We start from the raw sequence: 18,276 nt of genomic DNA on the forward strand, positions 1-18,276 counted from the left end.
GCAGCACTGCCTTGTCAACCTGCAAACAGGACACAGAGGGGAAGAGAGAGAGAGAGAGAGAGAGAGAGAGAGAGAGAGAGAGAGAGAGAGAGAGAGAGAGAGAGAGAGAGAGAGAGAGAGAAAATAGTGTTAGTGCAGTGTTTCAGTGGTAACCAGCCACTGGACATAGCTGGTCTTATGGTATGTACAAATTGTACATAGAGATGCCAGATAGAAAGCTGGCCTACTTCCCAGAAATTATGTCTATTTCTATGGGAGATGGGTACTGACAGGTTAATGGACATTGTTACTGCCTCCGTGAAGCAGCTGCCCCAGATGCTTAAAATCATCTGGCGGGTCAGACATTATCATTTTGGCCCGCGGGCCGCCAGTTGCCGACCACTGGTTTACAGTATGCGCAACCAGCCATGGCGTCCAAAGTTACCATGGCAACCAGTTTTGTTCTTTATTCATTCATTCATCAGTTTCATTATACCAGGTCATCTCTGTTATTAGGCTATCAACTTTAGCGCATCTCAAAGCGGCCCCTATTCGGGCCGCTGAACCTCGATAGCATATCATTTACGCTAATGTAGCGTGGCACAATACGAAGTTGTACTCCATTACACATTTAATTTTAATTTCTGTTATTTTGATGCTGTAAAGAGCAAAAAGATGTGTTTTAACACCACAGTTCACATTCAGTGACATCCGTGGGTGTTCCCGTTCTCGGGGTGTAATCACGCGAGAGTATCCCTATCCATGAACACACTGTGTAGCGAACGCGCCCTCTCCTGGTCAGAGTTAGGTACTGCCCCACAAAACAACAGTTCTCAGTTGACTAATGGTTCTAAATGCCACACTAACTTTAGCTTCAAATGCTCTGTGTTGTGGCAGTAACGTATTTTTTTAATTAATGAATTTTATGCCCACCTTGTCTTTCTTCATCTGCGCAATGTCCTCTTTTGGGACCTCTCTTGAGAGCAAGAACCGCTCCAAATCGTCCTCCATCGTCCGCAACTCAAAAAACTCTCCCACGGGTTATTTGGTGCGCGCCATTGTTGTGTCTGTTTTGTTTGGTTGCTTGCTTCCTTCTTTTTCTTCTTCACCTTCACCTTCACTTTCTACTCCTTCTCCTCCTCCTTCTCCTGTCGTCGCCGTCTCCGTCTTCTTCGTCTGTTGTTTTATGGCAGTTGGCACGCAACTTTTAGGCGCATTACCGCCACCTTCTAGAATGGAGTGTGGGGCAGGATGGCCTGTTTTACTTCCGGTTCATTGACGCTACTTAAAAAAAAAAAACAATCTTTGCGAGATCTCGCAAAAATAAATGCGAGATCTCGCAATTATTTTGCGAGATCTCGCAATTGTTTTGCGAGATCTGGCAATTGTTTTGCGAGATCTCGCAATTGTTTTGCGAGATCTCGCAATTATTTTGCGAGATCTCGCAATTGTTTTGCGAGATCTCGCAAAAGTTCATCCTTTTTTTTTTTTTCACCCACCAAAATTTTTTTCCCTCCATGTCCCTTTAGGGGCTCCGTAATTTTGTGAGAAATGCCAAAGGATGAGTGAATATCAACAAGCTCAGTGGCAATACTGTCATGGGTGTGACGGCCCTTGAATTGTCTGCATGCCAGGGCTGCATGGCTGCCAGGCCCCAAACAGATAGCTTTTATTATGTGCACTCCAGATGTCTGCAGTCGTAGAGACATATTCCAACTGTTTAAATCCTTTTTTGAGCTCGATGTTCATTTTAACATACTCTTCATCAATGTATTTGGAAAATGTCTTTCTGCACGGCGGACCTGTCCTCCTCTCCTTGGTATTTTTTGAATAAGGGCTCTGAAGGAGTCTGAATCAACTGTTGACATCGGCAGCATGTTTTCAACAACATAACGACCTATCAGTTCGTTAAGTTCCGTCTGTGTCACAAGTTTCTGTGGAGCTGGGGCAGAAAAATCAAGCTTTGGCTGCTTGGACGGCGTAGCTCCATGTTCTTTATAGGTGGAGCTCATGTTAATAGCACCTGGCTTGTCATCATCATTTGTGGGACCAACTGTGTTTTTAGCCACTAGCGCAGCAGAAGCGTGAGCCGTCGAGAGGTGCTTCATTAAATTTGAGTTGCTTGTATTGGACGTTGGCAAACTCTTCACTCTGGGACGACATAATGTACACTCAACATGTACATTTTTGCCTTTTACCTCGATAAGGTTGAAGTAGTGTCTGTATTTCCATCTTGAAAACGCCGTCTTTCCTTTCAACTCCGGACTCGCCATCTCATCATAGTTTGAACGTGAGCGTGTGTGCCGCTATGTGCTGCTGGGTTTGAGTGTAAAGCAGAGCCCGCCCACCTGAGGTCTCTGGTTGGCTGAACATGAAATCTTACTCTCCCTTAGCCAATCAGCATTACGAAGGCAGTTATCACGCGCCCCCCCCCCCCCCCCCCCCCCCCCCCCCCCCCCTCCCCACCATCACAAAAGGAGGAAATCAAACATGAGTCGGATGACAGCTTCAATAAAGTAACGTATAAACGACGTGTTGGTAACAGTAACGGCGTTGTAACGATAGAGAAAGTAATCAGTTAGATTACCAGTTACTGAAAAAAGTAACGCCGTTAGTAACGCCGTTTATTTTAACGCCGTTATTCCCATCACTGTTTAAATAGAAACGGCATGACTACAAAACGTGAACAGTTGGAACATGTATTACGTAATTCTAATATAGATTTTTTTGGTTTATCTGAAACAAAGCTTTGTAGTGGATCACCAGACGCAGTTGTTACATTACCAGGTTTTAATGTTTTTAGAAATGACAGGGATAAAAAGAAAGGAAAAGGAAGGGGTGGAGGAGTTTTATTGTATACTAAAGAGGAACTTAAGTGTAGCCAAATCGAATGGCCTAACAGGATTGAGCTAGAATGTGTTGGAGTTGATATTTCTCTCTCTGCTGAAATGTCACTGATTGTTATTTGTTTGTGTCGTCCACCTAAATATTCTAAAACGGAATTTTGCTATCAACTTAAAAATCTTCTTGATATGTGTAACCACAAAAAGGAAATTGTTTTGCTCGGGGACTTTAACATAAATTGGAACAACAAGTCAGATCGAAAAAGTCTAAAATCTATAACTGACAAATTTATTTTTTCTTAGTTAATTAACGACTCAACTAGAAGTACAAATCATTCCGCAACAAGAATTGACCTGCTCTTTACAAACAAACCTGAGCGAATCACTAAAACTTACAGTCTGCTAACTGGTCTTTCAGACCACAGTGTGATGATGTGTAAAGGAAAATTAACAAAACACGTTTTGATTTTTCTCTTTCAAACAACAAGGGGCAAACAAAAATCACGATGATTCCAAAAAATCAACATCAACAACATCAACATTAAATGATCTAAATTGGGAAAATCTTAGGGCATGTGATGACATGGAAACATGTACGGATATATTTATAAAGAAAATCCAGGAAGTCAAGAATTCTTTTACCAAAACAACGTCCCTCAGACAAAAAAAATCAAATAGTCTCCCATGGTTAAAATCAAACTGCATAAAATTAATGAAATCTCGAGATCAACTACTAAAGAAAGCAACTAAATCTGGATTGACAACAGATAGACAGAGACATACATCAATGAGAAATAAAGTAATATCAGAATTACGAAAAGCAAAGGCAAACTTCTTTATTACAATTATGGAAAATGCTAATGGAAATGGAAAATTAATCTGGCAAAACATCAATAGACTTTTAGTAAAGCAGAAGAAAGCTGGTACAAATGATTTAGAACTGAAAATTAATAACCAGCTGATTGATGATCCTACATTATTGGCAGAAGAACTAAACCTATTCTTCATAAAGTCTGTGGAAGAAATAGCAGCCTGCTTTAAAACACCAGAAACTACTCTTGATACCAAAATAAACCCTCAAATGTTTAGCATTGAATCGATAACTAAAACAGAGGTCATAAACATTATAAATTCTTTGAAAAACTCCAAAACTAAAGATCACCATGGGCTAGATGCTGGATTTCTGAAAATGCATAAAATGGCCAATTAACGATCCAATTAAACATCTCATTAACCTGTCTATTAGGACCTCCACTGTCCCCCAAACCTGGAAGGAGGCAACAGTAACACCAGTTTATAAAGGGGGTGATAAACAAAATGCAAAAAATTACAGACCAATTAGTATATTGTCAGTAGTCTCTAAGGTTCTCGAGAAATGGGGTGTAAAACAATTAATTGACTAAACAGTGGAGAATCATCTTTACATCCAATGCAATTTGGTTTTCGCGCATGTCACTCAACAGAACCTGCCATCACAATGCTCATGGAAAAAGTCAAAGGCAACTTGGAAACAACAAATTATGTAGGTGCAGTTTTCTTAGATTTGAAAAAAGTGTTTGATGTCGTGAATCATAGTTTACTGTTGTCAAAGCTACAAAAGTTCAATTTTTCTGAGTCTGCTTTAAAATGGATGGCTTCATATTTATCAAACAGAAATCAGGCTACAGTTGTAAATGGGAAGAAATCTACTTATTTGGATTGTCCACTAGGGGTCCCACAAGGTTCCATTCTGGGCCCTATTTTGTTCTCACTTTTTATTAATGATTTGCCAGATGTCTGTAAGGGGGTGGACATACAACTATACGCTGATGACACAGTGATCTATACAAGTGCAAAAACATCTGGAGAAGCAGCTCAAGTCTTAACATCAGCCTGAACCACGATCAACAGCTGGCTCACCAGCTCCTGTCTTCAGTTAAATACACAAAAAACTGTTTGTATGTTTTTTTTCCAAAAGAGCCACCAACATCGTTCGTTCTAATGTGTATTTTGGAGATCAAGAGCTGCAATTAGTCAATGAATTTAAATATTTAGGAGTCAAGATTGATTCTACTCTCTCCTTTAAAAATCATGTTAAAATGATATCGAGAATTATTAAATACAACGTGGCAAATTTTAATCAAATGAGGCGATCTATGTCTGATCAAGCTGCTATGATGTTTCTGCACTGTGTGATCTTTTCTCACACATGTTATTGCATAACCATCTGGTCGCTGACAGGAGTAACAATCTTAAAACCTATTGAGAGGCTTTACAAAAAAGCTCTAAAAATACTTGACAAAAAACCACTTAACTATCACCATTGCAAAATTACATCAAAGTATAATCTCTTAGGTTTTGAAAATTATGTGCAATTTAAAAATCTATGTCTAATTTATAAGACTTTACATGGCGTAGCTCCACCACCACTTAAAACCTTCAAAAAACGCAGAAGTGCTTCAGTCACCAGCAGAGCCGTCAGCAGAGGAGACTGTGAGGCGCCCATCAGGAAGCTGCCGTTGGTCGGAGTGTGCTGTCTTATAAAGGCAGTGCTCAGTGGAACAACCTGCCAGTAACAGTGAGGGAGGCCACAAGCTTTGAAAGTTTTAAAACCAAGCTAAAAGAATGGCTCAGATCAACACAAATTTGCGAACATGAGTAATGAGTAATACTAATATGCACTTTAGGGCAATGTGCAATGCAACAAAGCACTTTAAAGAGAAGTAATTTCAGTGAATATACTGTGAAATGATTTTTAAAGATTGTAATAACTGTAATTTGTAACTATAATTTTATTTAATGTAACTATGATGGATTTACTGGTTAGGCAATCTTTGTTCAGGTCCTCTCGTCCGGGTGTGTGGTTGTGAATTGTTTCTGCGCGGTGTTCTTGTTTTTTGTCTACCTCTGATTGTTCATCGTGGTGTATTGTGACCGCTGTGTTCTGCCCTGTCACTGACTCCCTGTCGTTTCCTTTGTTTACGTGACAGTTGTCACATTCACCTGTCTGGGGACTACGGATGGAAATGAGCCCAGGGCTACATTCCGGCATATTTACACATGCTGTTCATTAATATGCACTGTCCCTATTAAATAAATAAATACATTGAAATTGAAAAAAATTGAATGAATTCTTTGTGGACGTTGGTCCAAATCTTGCAGAAATCATAAAATCTGATACGGATTCTGGAAAATTTAAAAATTTAGTAGAACGCAATGTTGACTCTATGTTTCTTTTTGATGTTGAAGAAAATGAACTGGTCAATATTGTACTGAAAAACAAAAGCAAAAATCTCAAGACTGTAATGGAATTGACATGGCAAATGTCAAAGATGTTACATTGAGCATTTCAAAGCCTCTCACATACCTCTGCAACCTATCATTCAAATCTGGCACTTTCCCAAATTCAATGAAAATTGCAAAAGTTATACCACTGTACAAGAGTGGGGATGAACACCAATTTACAAATTATAGGCCTGTCGCTTTATTATCACAATTTTCAAAGATTTTCAAAAAATTATTTGACAGTAGACTGGAAAAATGTATAGATAAACACAGCCTCCTCACTAACAGCCAATACGGGTTTAGGAAAAATCGATCTACTTCCCTCGCAGTAACTGAAGCAATGGAAGAAATCAGTAACGCAATGGACAATAAAAAATATGCAGTTGGGCTGTTCATAGATCTCAAAAAAGCATTTGATACCATCAGTCATCGGATTTTGGCTGATAAGCTGGAGAGGTGTGGGATTAGGGGAGTGGCGCTGGAATGGGTTAAAAGTTATTTAAGCAATCGCAAGCAATTTGTCAATATGGGCAACACTACTTCAGATTGCTTAAACATAACCTGCGGTGTCCCCCAGGGGTCAGTGCTTGGCCCTAAACTGTTTATTCTACACATCAATGACATGTCTAAAGTTTCTTCGGTGCTGAAACTAGCGTTGTTTGCAGATGACACAAGTATTTTTTGCTCAGATGAACATATAGACACGTTACTTGACAAGGTAACAACTGAAATGCACCAACTGAAAGTACGGTTTGACTGTAACAAAATATCACTCAATTTAAGTAAGACTAAATATATGATTTTCAGTAAAAGATCACAAAGCAAACACTCACTATCGATCAGGAAATAATTGAAAAGGTTGATGAGTTTAAATTTCTGGGGGTGTTGATTGATAACAAATTGAACTGGAAGTCGCATTTTAAATATGTTCAAAAAAAAATATCTGAGTATTGCAGTACTGAATAAAGTTAAATATGTACTTGATTATAAATCCCTACGTATGTTATATTGTGCAACTAGTCCTACCTCACTTGTCCTATTGTTTAGAAATCTGGGGCAATAATTATACAAGCACAATTAAACCATTATTCTCCAAAAGAGCGATTCGGATAGTACACAGGGTAGGTTATAGAGAGCATACTAATGCTCTTTTTATAAAATCGCACTTACTAAAATTAGAGGATTTAATAAATTATAATACAGCAATATTCATGTTCAAAGTTAAAAATAATTCTGTACCTGCAAATATCCAGAGATCTTTTTTTCAACAAGAGGAGGGCTGTAAACTAAGGGGAAAATCGAATTTCAAAACTCAGATGTTGCGAACCACGAGAAGAAGCTTTTGTTTGTCCATTTGTGGAGTGAAGCTGTGGAATAACTTGAATGAGGAACTTAAACACTGTAGATCCATTCAACATTTCAAAACAACTTACAAAGCCAGAGTCTCCTCAGGATACGAGACTGAAACAAACATTTCTCAACAGACTGTGTTCCGGGAAGAAATTGTGATGCTCATAAAAGTGGTTGTCTAAAAACTGACATATGAAGTAATGTAACCACTGTTCACAAAGTGTATGTATGATCAGTGTATGCATATAATGATTGTAGTGAAAGGGGTGGGCCTCTATAAGGTTTCACTTCTAACCCACTCCTTTCGAACAATTGTACGAAAATCTAATGTACAACTGTACATATAAGCTTTTGGTTTTTCTTTTCTGTTCTTATATATCTTTGTTTTGATGTTTGAAATAAACTTTATTATTTAGTCTCTGTAGTAGAATATCATGATCAACAGTGTGGAATGCAGCACTGAGATCTAACTGGACCAGAACAGAGACCAGAACAGAGACCAGAACAGAGACCAGAACAGAGACCAGTCCTCTATCTGAGGCTGTGAGGAGATCATTAGTGACTTTTACCAGAGCTGTCTCTGTACTGTGATGAGCTCTGAAACCTGATTGAGTGATAGGATTTTATTCACATGTTGAGCCTGGATCCTCCCTTCAGTGAGATTCCCAGTGCTTAATGAAGGAAATCCTTTCAAACTGATCCTCCAGGATGTGATCATTCCTGGAACAAGCATGTGGCACGAGTGGAGCGGCTCCACGAAGCCTTCACCATATGAAACATGAACAAACAACTTATTTTTAAATTATCATATAATTTGTTGCTCTTGCTTCAATAGGGATTCAAACTAAGTTCAAGTTAAATTGGGAACAACAGCAAAACCACAAGAAATGGGGGGGGGGGGGGGGGGGGGGGGGGGGGGGGGGGATTATAGAACCACTTAAAAAACCTGAAATGTCTCCAATTTCTAACAATATGGCAGAAAAAAGCAAACAAAACTGTTTAAAAAAAGGGAAAAATGGCTAAAATTTCAAAATTGTCAACAAAAAAGCTTGAAAAGAACCACACTGTTAAAATCATGAACAAAAACTGGTTCAATGTAATAAAATGTTCTCTGTTCTGAACTGAGTTAAAACTTCATGATGCTTCATCAGATCTAGTTCCTGTCTGAAGCTTCCTGAGCTGCATTAAAGGTTCTTTACGGCTCCAGAACTGCTGGACTCGAGGAAAGTCACTGAAACGGTTCTTTGGGTCAGAAGGTTGAGGATCTCTGGTCAGGAGGGAACGCGGGCGCTCCGCCATGCGGCTCTGTCATCTCCTGCCAGCAGGGGGCAGTACATCATGACCACGCAGCTGCCGCAACAGAGACCATAGATATCTTATAGAACACTAGACGCCTCACGGCAGATTCCACGACGTCCGCAGAGGGCGGCCATCTTTGTACGGGAAAGCTGTCAGAGTTTCTGTGGAACGCAATGTAAGGTTGGTGATCTGTGCAGACTTTTATACTCTTATTTCACTGAATTTTTTTAATGGAACATCTTAAAGCACTATAAGGTCATTGCTGTTGTGACTCTGAATTATATAAAAATTGATTGATCAAGAGATTCACTCAGTTGCCTTTTATTCGTTTACCTAATTACATTGTGACTGTAATTCCATTATTTGACTTGAAACTTTCTGAGCTCCTTTTATACATTTTTACAATGCCTAATTAATTTTTTTTTTTAAACAATGTGTTTTCTGGTGCACTATTTCATGTTTAAATAATCAATGGGGGGACATTATACATTCACAATAGATTTAATAATGTGGAAGGTTACTGTTTAATGTTATATATTAATGAAAAATAATATAATACATTCAATATAATGAGGTTCATGAGATTTAAGTATTTCTGAAGTTTCAGGTGGGTAAATTGTTTATCTTCAGCCTCCACTGCAGCGCTGCCACGTCTTAAAATATTTTCACACAAAACTAAAAATATGGACATGTATTGCTTGTCTAAATTATTCGTAAGTGCTATAAATATATCTCAGTGTAAGGATTTGAACATAGAGCCTAATATGAAGAATATTATGAATATTTACGATATGATATATATTTATTATATATATTTAAGGCATGCCATACTCATCAAACATCTGTCATGTCATTAACAGAGATTTGATGTTTATTACAAACCAAACCGTTTGAAAATCAGCAAAAATTTGAGCAAGTTATAGCTTGTTAAGCAGTTCCTGTCTCATCAACACGATGTTATGAGCGAGCCAGGTTCCCGTACAAAGATGGCCGACCTCTGCAGACGTCCGACTTCATTGGCCAGCAGCGGAGACGAGGCATCTAGTGTTATATAAGATATCTATGACAGAGACTCTGCAGTGGAAAGACCGGAAGTGAGGCAGTTCTTCAGCCTCGTGGCAGGGGGCGCTCTGGGGTCCAGAGACTCTGACCTTTGACCTACAGCCACAGAGGAAGAAACCACACGGTGGAGGAGTTTAATCCAGGACCGAACTGTTTCCTGAGCTGGACTCAGATGAAGCAGCAGAAATAATTCAAGGGATTTCTGCCTCGTAAATTCCAATTTTAAGTAAAGGTAAGACTATAACAACATTTTTCTGAACTTTGCATCACGTGTCTAAATATAAAGATTTCCTTGTGCATTTATTTCTATGTCATATTTCCTTTTTTTTTAATTATTCCATTCCATTAATGTGTAGTTCTGTTGTGTGGCTCCGCTGTGGAGACTTTTTAATGAAGCAGGGCTGCTCGATATGGTTCCATCCCTCACCTGAGGAGTTCAGGGCTTCCAGGACCCTCTGTGCTGAGTTTGCATGTTCTCCCCGGTGACTCAGTGTCAGTGTGTGTCCGCTGTGATGGCCTGGAGACTGTGGGGGTCTGGCAGGACTCTGGAACGCCTGTCCAGGATGGACCCCGTCTTCTCCACCGTCCTCTCCCATAGTGAGCTCCAGCTACTCCGCTCGGTATAAAGTGGTGTAGAAGGTAGAGGCATCCGTGGAGTGTTAGCGCTGAAGCTCTTTAGCATGTAGCGTCAGTGTTAGCGCTGAAACTCTTTAGCATGTAGCGTCAGTGTTAACGCTGAAACTCTTTAGCATGTAGCGTCAGTGTTAGCGCTGAAACTTTAGCATGTAGCATCAGTGTTAGCGCTGAAACTCTTTAGCATGTAGCGTCAGTGTTAGCGCTGAAACTCTTTAGCATGTAGCGTCAGTGTTAACGCTGAAACTCTTTAGCATGTAGCGTCAGTGTTAGCGCTGAAACTTTAGCATGTAGCATCAGTGTTAGCGCTGAAACTCTTTAGCATGTAGCGTCAGTGTTAGCGCTGAAACTCTTTAGCATGTAGCGTCAGTGTTAGCGCTGAAACTCTTTAGCATGTAGCGTCAGTGTTAACGCTGAAACTCTTTAGCATGTAGCGTCAGTGTTAGCGCTGAAACTTTAGCATGTAGCATCAGTGTTAGCGCTGAAACTCTTTAGCATGTAGCGTCAGTGTTAGCGCTGAAGCTCTTTAGCATGTAGCGTCAGTCTTAGCGCTGAAGCTCTTTAGTATGTAGCGTCAGTGTTAGCGCTGAAGCTCTTTAGCATGTAGCGTCAGTCTTAGCGCTGAAGCTCTTTAGCATGTAGCGTCAGTGTTAGCGCTGAAGCTCTTTAGCATGTAGCGTCAGTGTTACCGCTGAAGCTCTTTAGCATGTAGCGTCAGTCTTAGCGCTGAAACTCTTTAGCATGTAGCGTCAGTCTTAGCGCTGAAGCTCTTTAGCATGTAGCGTCAGTGTTAGCGCTGAGTTACGGCGGTGGAGGAAGGTGAAGCTGAGCGGTGGAGGAAACACAGCGACCGTTTCACCTGAGAGCCAGTCCAGAAAAACCAAACTCTCTTTCCTTCCCAGAAGTCTGTGCGTCTGGAAGCTGCAGCCAGCGGAGTCCCTGTGCGTTGACGTCATGAGCGCCGGTGGACGGGGACCACGCAGCACCGAGGCATGCTGGGAAATCCGTCGGAGGAGTGGGAGGCCTGGACGCCGACGCCTGAAGGTACGCCGCTCTCTGTCCGGTTTCAGCTGGTTCGGTGGAGTTCAGACGGATTCCCTGCAGGAAGTGACGAACGCTTCGCACCAAACTCGTCCAAACGTGAACGTTACGAAATGTTGATTCTGAAGGTTTTTATCAGCCGTCGTGAACCAAAAGACTTTTATTATGAAGGAGATTTGTTTAATTTTGAAATCCAGGTCATCTCTGGCCTCGCTAATCCCTAAATATCCACGTGCAAGATTTTAAGTAATTTCTGAATATACAAGGACTTTTATTTTGAAGCAGATTGGTGCTTTTATTTTGGAAAGTTAAGACATGCTGTCATTAACTCTGATCAACACGTAATTCAGCTTTTTTTTTGTTTGTTTGTTTTTTAATGTAATTCTTGAATAAAGTTTGATTTATTTTGCAGCTTTTATTTTGACAGTCTGCTCGCCGCCGCCGCCCCAGCAGCACCTGAACATCCGTTCTCATGATCTCCTGGAGGGACTTTGGATTTTGGCTCCAGACTCGGGTAAAAAGTCAGGTGAAATCCCACAAAACCCAGACTTTTAGGAGCAAAACGAAGAGAAAACATCAAACTGCTGAATTCACCCAGAAACAGACGGAAACTTCCAGAAAATACAAACAGAGAGCGAGACGAAAAACTGAGAAGAGAAGAAGGAAAAATGAAGTGTGTGTGTGTGTGTGTGTGTGTGTGTGTGTGTGTGTGTGTGTGTGTGTGTGTGTGTGTGTGTGTGTGTGTGTGTGCGCTAAATGTTGAAGCGTGTGGAATGTGTGTTGATATTAGGTGTGTGTCTCTCGTCCTTTTGTCGTGTGTGTGTTTGATTGACAGCAGGTCAGCCCTCCTCACCAGGAGCCGAGACACACTGACCGCTGACATATGGAGGCCTTAACACACACACACACACACACACACACACAGTGTGACACACTGCTGGTTTTAGCCGGTTTGACACACTGGAACAAAGCCCTGCAGACACACACTCTTCACACACACAATCAGAACTCCTCCAGATTCTTTTAAAGACTCTTCAAATCCTCCAGTTTGAGTCCTGACTGTCGGTTTGTCTCGGGAATCGAACACACGTCCCTCCCAGCTGGATGAAAGTGCTGCTCCTGGTCTCCCCCCAGTAGAGGGCGTCATGGTTCCGGTGTGTGGGTGTTGAAGTCCGGCTCAGAGTCTGTCTGGGTCTTTTTCTGTTTCTTTTTACAAAATGAAGTGAAATGCTACAGACTTCGTATCAGCAGAGGTCCTCATACGGCGCCCTGCGGAACGCCAGCATCCACACACGTACAGATAAATGGTGTGTTTTCTCTGCGTCTCAGCTCAGACCTGCCCCCTGGTGGTCTGCGTTTGTTCGGCTTTCCTCTGCAGGTGTGACGCCCTGCTGCCCCCTGGTGGTCTGAACTCTCCCTGCTGGTGTCTCCCAGTGTGTTTGTGTGGCTGCTGTTCAATACCACACAGAGCTGTGACCAAACAAGCAAAATACAGATATTTCACACACACACACACACACACACACACACACACGCTCTGTGGCAGCAGTTTTTCAGCTCATTAGGCAGAGGGTAGCGTGTCCGATCAGGTTTTGTATGGATGCTGCAGGGTCATTATGGTCTAATTTTCTTTTAATGGTTATTCAGCTGCACCGACAGGGAGGGGAGAGGAAGAGGAGGAGGAGGAGGAGGGCAGGATGGACGGAGGAGGAAGAGGATGGATGGAGTAAGGTTATTAAAAAAGAGGACAGCTCATCATGCAGTCAGTCGGCAGTGCAGGAGCAGCAGTTGACCGTCGACCCACCTGAAGGTCCAGGACTCCTCCAGAGCGACGGCCGTCCACGGCAACGCAGCTTCATCACCACTAGGGGCAGAGCCGAGCGCCGTGGCGTACCTCAGGGCTCTGGACCAGGCCCTGTGCTTCATGAAAGACGCGTAAAACCGGAAGGTTGAATAGAAAAAACAAGAGTCGACAATCCAGCTGAGAACAAACAGAAGCAAGCACGAAACTGGAGGAAGGCGAGCGACGCGCAAATACAGTCTGTTTGTTCCGTTTCCACGGCGATAGCACCTGGAGTCACTGGAACATGTGAGATAATACATAGAACCAGGTTGACTCGTATTTTTTGGACTAATCTTGATTTAATTTGAAAGTTATCCAAAAGATTAAATGAATTTTGAACGTAGTTTTTATTGATTTTTCTCCTTTTAAAGTTCAGAGTTTTCAGCAATATTTTCCATTATTCAAGCATCAAATGAAGACGTTTCTCCCCAGTTTAGTCTTAAAATTGAGAAAAATTAACAGCAAAATGTCCATTAAGAAAAAAAAGTTGCAGAAAAAAATGTAAAAATGGGAATAAACCAGACCCAAAGCGTCTGGACTTCCTCTGGAGGAATTGTCTGATTTGCCGTCGGCGTCCGGAGAGAAACCGGCGGAGCTGAGCGTCCCGGTGCCGTCAGACGACCGGTTCCTCTCTTGGTTCTGAGACGTTCCGCTGGGCTCGGGTTCTCCGGAGGTTCTCCGGAGGTTCTCTGGAGGTTCTCCACCCTCCAGCTCCGCCCCGCCTCCACCCTCCCGCATGCCTCACTGCCTCCTTTCTCCGCTCTCTGTGTGTCTCTGAAAAGGAGCCCGGATCCTCGGATCCACCTCCCAGAGTCTCCCGCCGGCGCCGCTTCTCGCCGCATTTCACGAGGAAGTGAGCAGGAAAGAGTCCGACTCCGTCCCGTCGGAGGGGAACCGGCCGGGAGCGAGAGAGGAGGAACGCTCTCAGGGGCGTCCAAATGAGAACTGGAAACATCACGACCGGACGGAACCGGACGGAACTGGACGGAACCCGGCAGAAATCAGCTGAAAACCGTTTCAGATCAAAGGCGGCGGTCCCTTCAGTCCTGGATCAGATAAAAAAACAACACTTCAAAAACAGTCAGACTTCCAGAAACCTGAAACTCAGACCTGAAACAGCCTGAAGTCAGTCAGACTGAGTCCACCCAGAAACCCCCTCAGCTCAGACCGGCCAGGAGAGTCTGGAAGTAGGAGGACCACCTCCAGAACCACAAAAAGTGGGACACCTGGCATGTTTTGGAGGGACAAGGTGGGACAAGGGAACCATCTGTAAAGCCTGACCATACACTTCACAATTTAGACCACAAGACGAGTAAAACAAAATATTTTAATATGTAGCCTATATATTGTTAGGAAACATCACACAGAATTAAGTAACAAATGTGTTTTACTTACTTAAAGGTGCATTAAGGAGTTTTACAACCTTAAAAATACTTATTTTCCACCATAAATATGTTCCACGTTTTTAATGCTGTGTACAATGTGCCCTGACAGATTCATTACCAGAACCTCTAACAGCGCTAAACTGTCACTTCAAAGTCACAGTGCCGGTCCGGCTCCAGAGTTTTTTTGGGGAGAATTTAAAAGGAATGACGTAATGCGCGCTCCGGCTGGTTAGGTTTAATTTTGTCCGCCATTACTCCGCCAGATGCTTAGTGAGCAACAACTGAGCAGGATCGTCCAGAAAGTCAGAACAGACTGGCTTCTAGCACTGCCACAGCTCCACACAGACTCCACCAGGTAGAAGAAACTTAAATCTTACTTGAGCGCTTCTAAACGAGCAAAGACAGAGTCCCCCTCTTCCGTGCACTTGAGCCACAGGGACGAGTTTTTCACTAAGCTGCATTACGCCCAAGGCCTGCAGGGGGCGCTGTTTCGCATAAAACGTGCAAACTCCTTAATGCACCTTTAAGTAAAACAAACATTGACATGTTAAGATTAATAATCCATCTTATAAAAGCACTCAAAAGGCCGAACATAAAGCCTTTCAAGTATATAGAACAATATCCAACAGGCCTATATGCGCTACCAACGTACCCCGTACTGACAGAATTCAACGAGCGCACTGTGTGAAAATCTTGGCTTAAATGAGTGAATCGTTCAGAATGAATCCCAGAGCTACCCAGGAAATGGTCTGAATATGGAAAAAAAACTGTAACGACTGAGAACTGAGATCAGCAGACGCTCCGAGACTCTCCAGGAACCAATGGAAAGTCAGAGTAGAACCAGACCGAATCCTGAAAACAGGTTGAGGGTTCAAAATCAGTCCGTTTAAAACCGATGGAACAGATTAGAAGAGAGTCAGAGCAGTTTGAAGGCATCTGAGACTTTAATACATTTATACAGGAGCATTGACAACAGAACCTGCAGAACCAGACCCAGAGGAGACTTTCTGCAGAACCAGACCCCGAGGAGACTTTCTGCAGAACCAGACCCAAAGGAGACTTTCTGCAGAACCAGACCCCGAGGAGACTTTCTGCAGAACCAGACCCCGAGGAGACTTTCTGCAGAACCAGACCCAAAGGAGACTTTCTGCAGAACCAGACCCCGAGGAGACTTTCTGCAGAACCAGACCCAAAGGAGACTTTCTGCAGAACCAGACCCTAAGGAGACTTTCTGCAGATCCAGGCTCTCAGGAGACTTTCTGCAGAACCAGACCCAAAGGAGACTTTCTGCAGAACCAGACCCCGAGGAGACTTTCTGCAGAACCAGACCCAAAGGAGACTTTCTGCAGAACCAGACCCCGAGGAGACTTTCTGCAGAACCAGACCCAAAGGAGACTTTCTGCAGAACCAGACCCCGAGGAGACTTTCTGCAGATCCAGGCTCTCAGGAGACTTTCTGAACCCCCTGAAGCTCCGTTCACACATTTCAGGTGCAAACGGTCCCCAGTCCGTCACCCGGTCTGTGATCTGGACCTTCAGAGCTGATGGGGGTGAAGCTGTGAGACCTTCAGAGTAAATAGTAATTTTCAGTTCAGATTGGGGGCCTGGGGGGTTCGGGGGTGTTCATTCTCTGTGCTGTAAATCCTGCGGACCCAGTCACGTCTTCATTCCTGGTCTGTGAGCTCAGTTTGGGGTTTTTCACTGAAATCCTGCTGGAGTGGCGGCGGCGGCGCTTTGAAGCCGCTCTCAGCACTAATACCGCCATGATGTAAGGAGGCGGAGGAGGAGGGGCTTTCAATTAGAGCGCCTCCTCTCCCCCGCTTTGTGTTTAATGGCTCTCATTGTGAGGGTGGGGGGTCGGGCGGGGGCGGCTCCGACCAAAAGACTTGGAGGAGTCTGAATGGAAGCCGAGCCGTGAGAGGAGAGCACCGCAGAGACTGTTTACACTCAAATCCATCGCCGCATCTCGTTAGTCAATTAACTCATTCACCGGGAATGAAAGGACTAATTAACTCCTGGTTAAAAGGCCACGGCGGCTCAGAGGCGCAGGGAATCACACCTCCAAACACTTGTTTTCCCTCCTTCAGCCTCTTCTCCCTTTTTTCATCGGGGCCAATCGGCGTTGACCCTTCACAGGAAGCCGAACGGCAAAAACATGAGTTGAGCTGTATTGAGCTGTGTTGTCTGTATCTGTTCAGAAAAACTGCATCAAACATTTTTTAAAGTCCAGTTTTCCTCCAGAGCAGCTTCACCAGGGGAATCTTTAAGGAGAGATATTGTCGCTTTTGGTGCTCAAGGACAGTTTGTGACATTTTCTTTATTTTCTGTATAATTCTGGTTTTATTTTAAGTTTTTGCTCGATATACAGAAAGAAAAGAACAACCAAAATAACATGCAGGCAAGAAGACAACAGCAGAAACTACACACAGTCGCACACAAAAAGGAAAAATAAACAAAAACACAGATGTTGGTGTTCCACAGGGCTCGGTGCCAGGACCATTACAGATGTTGGTGTTCCACAGGGCTCGGTGCCAGGACCATTACAGATGTTGGTGTTCCACAGGGCTCGGTGCTGGGACCACTGAGTGTGTCAGAAAGATAGGACTCTGAACCGGACTCACATACTTCAACAGTTTCACAAATCAATTTAACAATTTGAGTTTGTGCCTATAAAAATTAATACATGATGCTAATGCTAAAGGTAGCAGTGTGTTCAGTTCAGATAGAGACAGCAGCTAGCTAAATGGGTAACCAGCTAACTAGTGATTGTGAAAACGGTGGTGTTTGATGCTGAAACAGTTTCTTCAGACATGAAGCGGATCCTGAAAACCTCCACGTCCTCGAGTGCTCGTGTGAAGAGGGGCTAGCATAGCGGGCTAACGGCTAAACGAGTGAAAGCCGCCGCACGTTTAACAAAACTCACTTTCTGTGTGTCGTGTCACGTGGATTTGACCTCCGTCGCTCTCCACGTTCCTCCTGAGAAAAGCAACAATTATCACCACACAAAAAGACGTGAATGGATGGAGAGATGAAGGGATGAAGGGTGGAGGAGGGGGGTGAGGGAGGAGGGGGGTGAGTCGATGATGTGAATGATAATTTGAGGAGAAAGCAGCAGCTCTATTGGACATATGGACAAGTGGAAAGCTCTGCATGATCTTCACTCTATTGCAGGGATTAGAGGTGTAGGAGGCACACACACACACACACACACACACACACACACACACACACACTCGCATAACACACTCACACACACAAAGACACACTATACATTGTCAGTCATAAAAACCCATCACACACGATGTTTCAGACATCTGTCAGTTTACTTTGACTTTCTTTTCTTTACACACACACACACACACACAAACACAAACACACACAGCTGTTAGAAAGTGTACAGTGTGATACAGGATGGTCTTTAGTTCTGCCTTTTCACAACCAGACAGTAATGGTATCAATTTACTACGGGAATTACCAGCATGGATAGACATACACACATACACACACACACACACACACACACAAACACACACACACACACACACACACACACACACACACACACACACACACACACA

This window comes from Salarias fasciatus, chromosome 7 (assembly GCF_902148845.1).
Source record: "Salarias fasciatus chromosome 7, fSalaFa1.1, whole genome shotgun sequence".
Classification (NCBI taxonomy): domain Eukaryota; kingdom Metazoa; phylum Chordata; class Actinopteri; order Blenniiformes; family Blenniidae; genus Salarias; species Salarias fasciatus.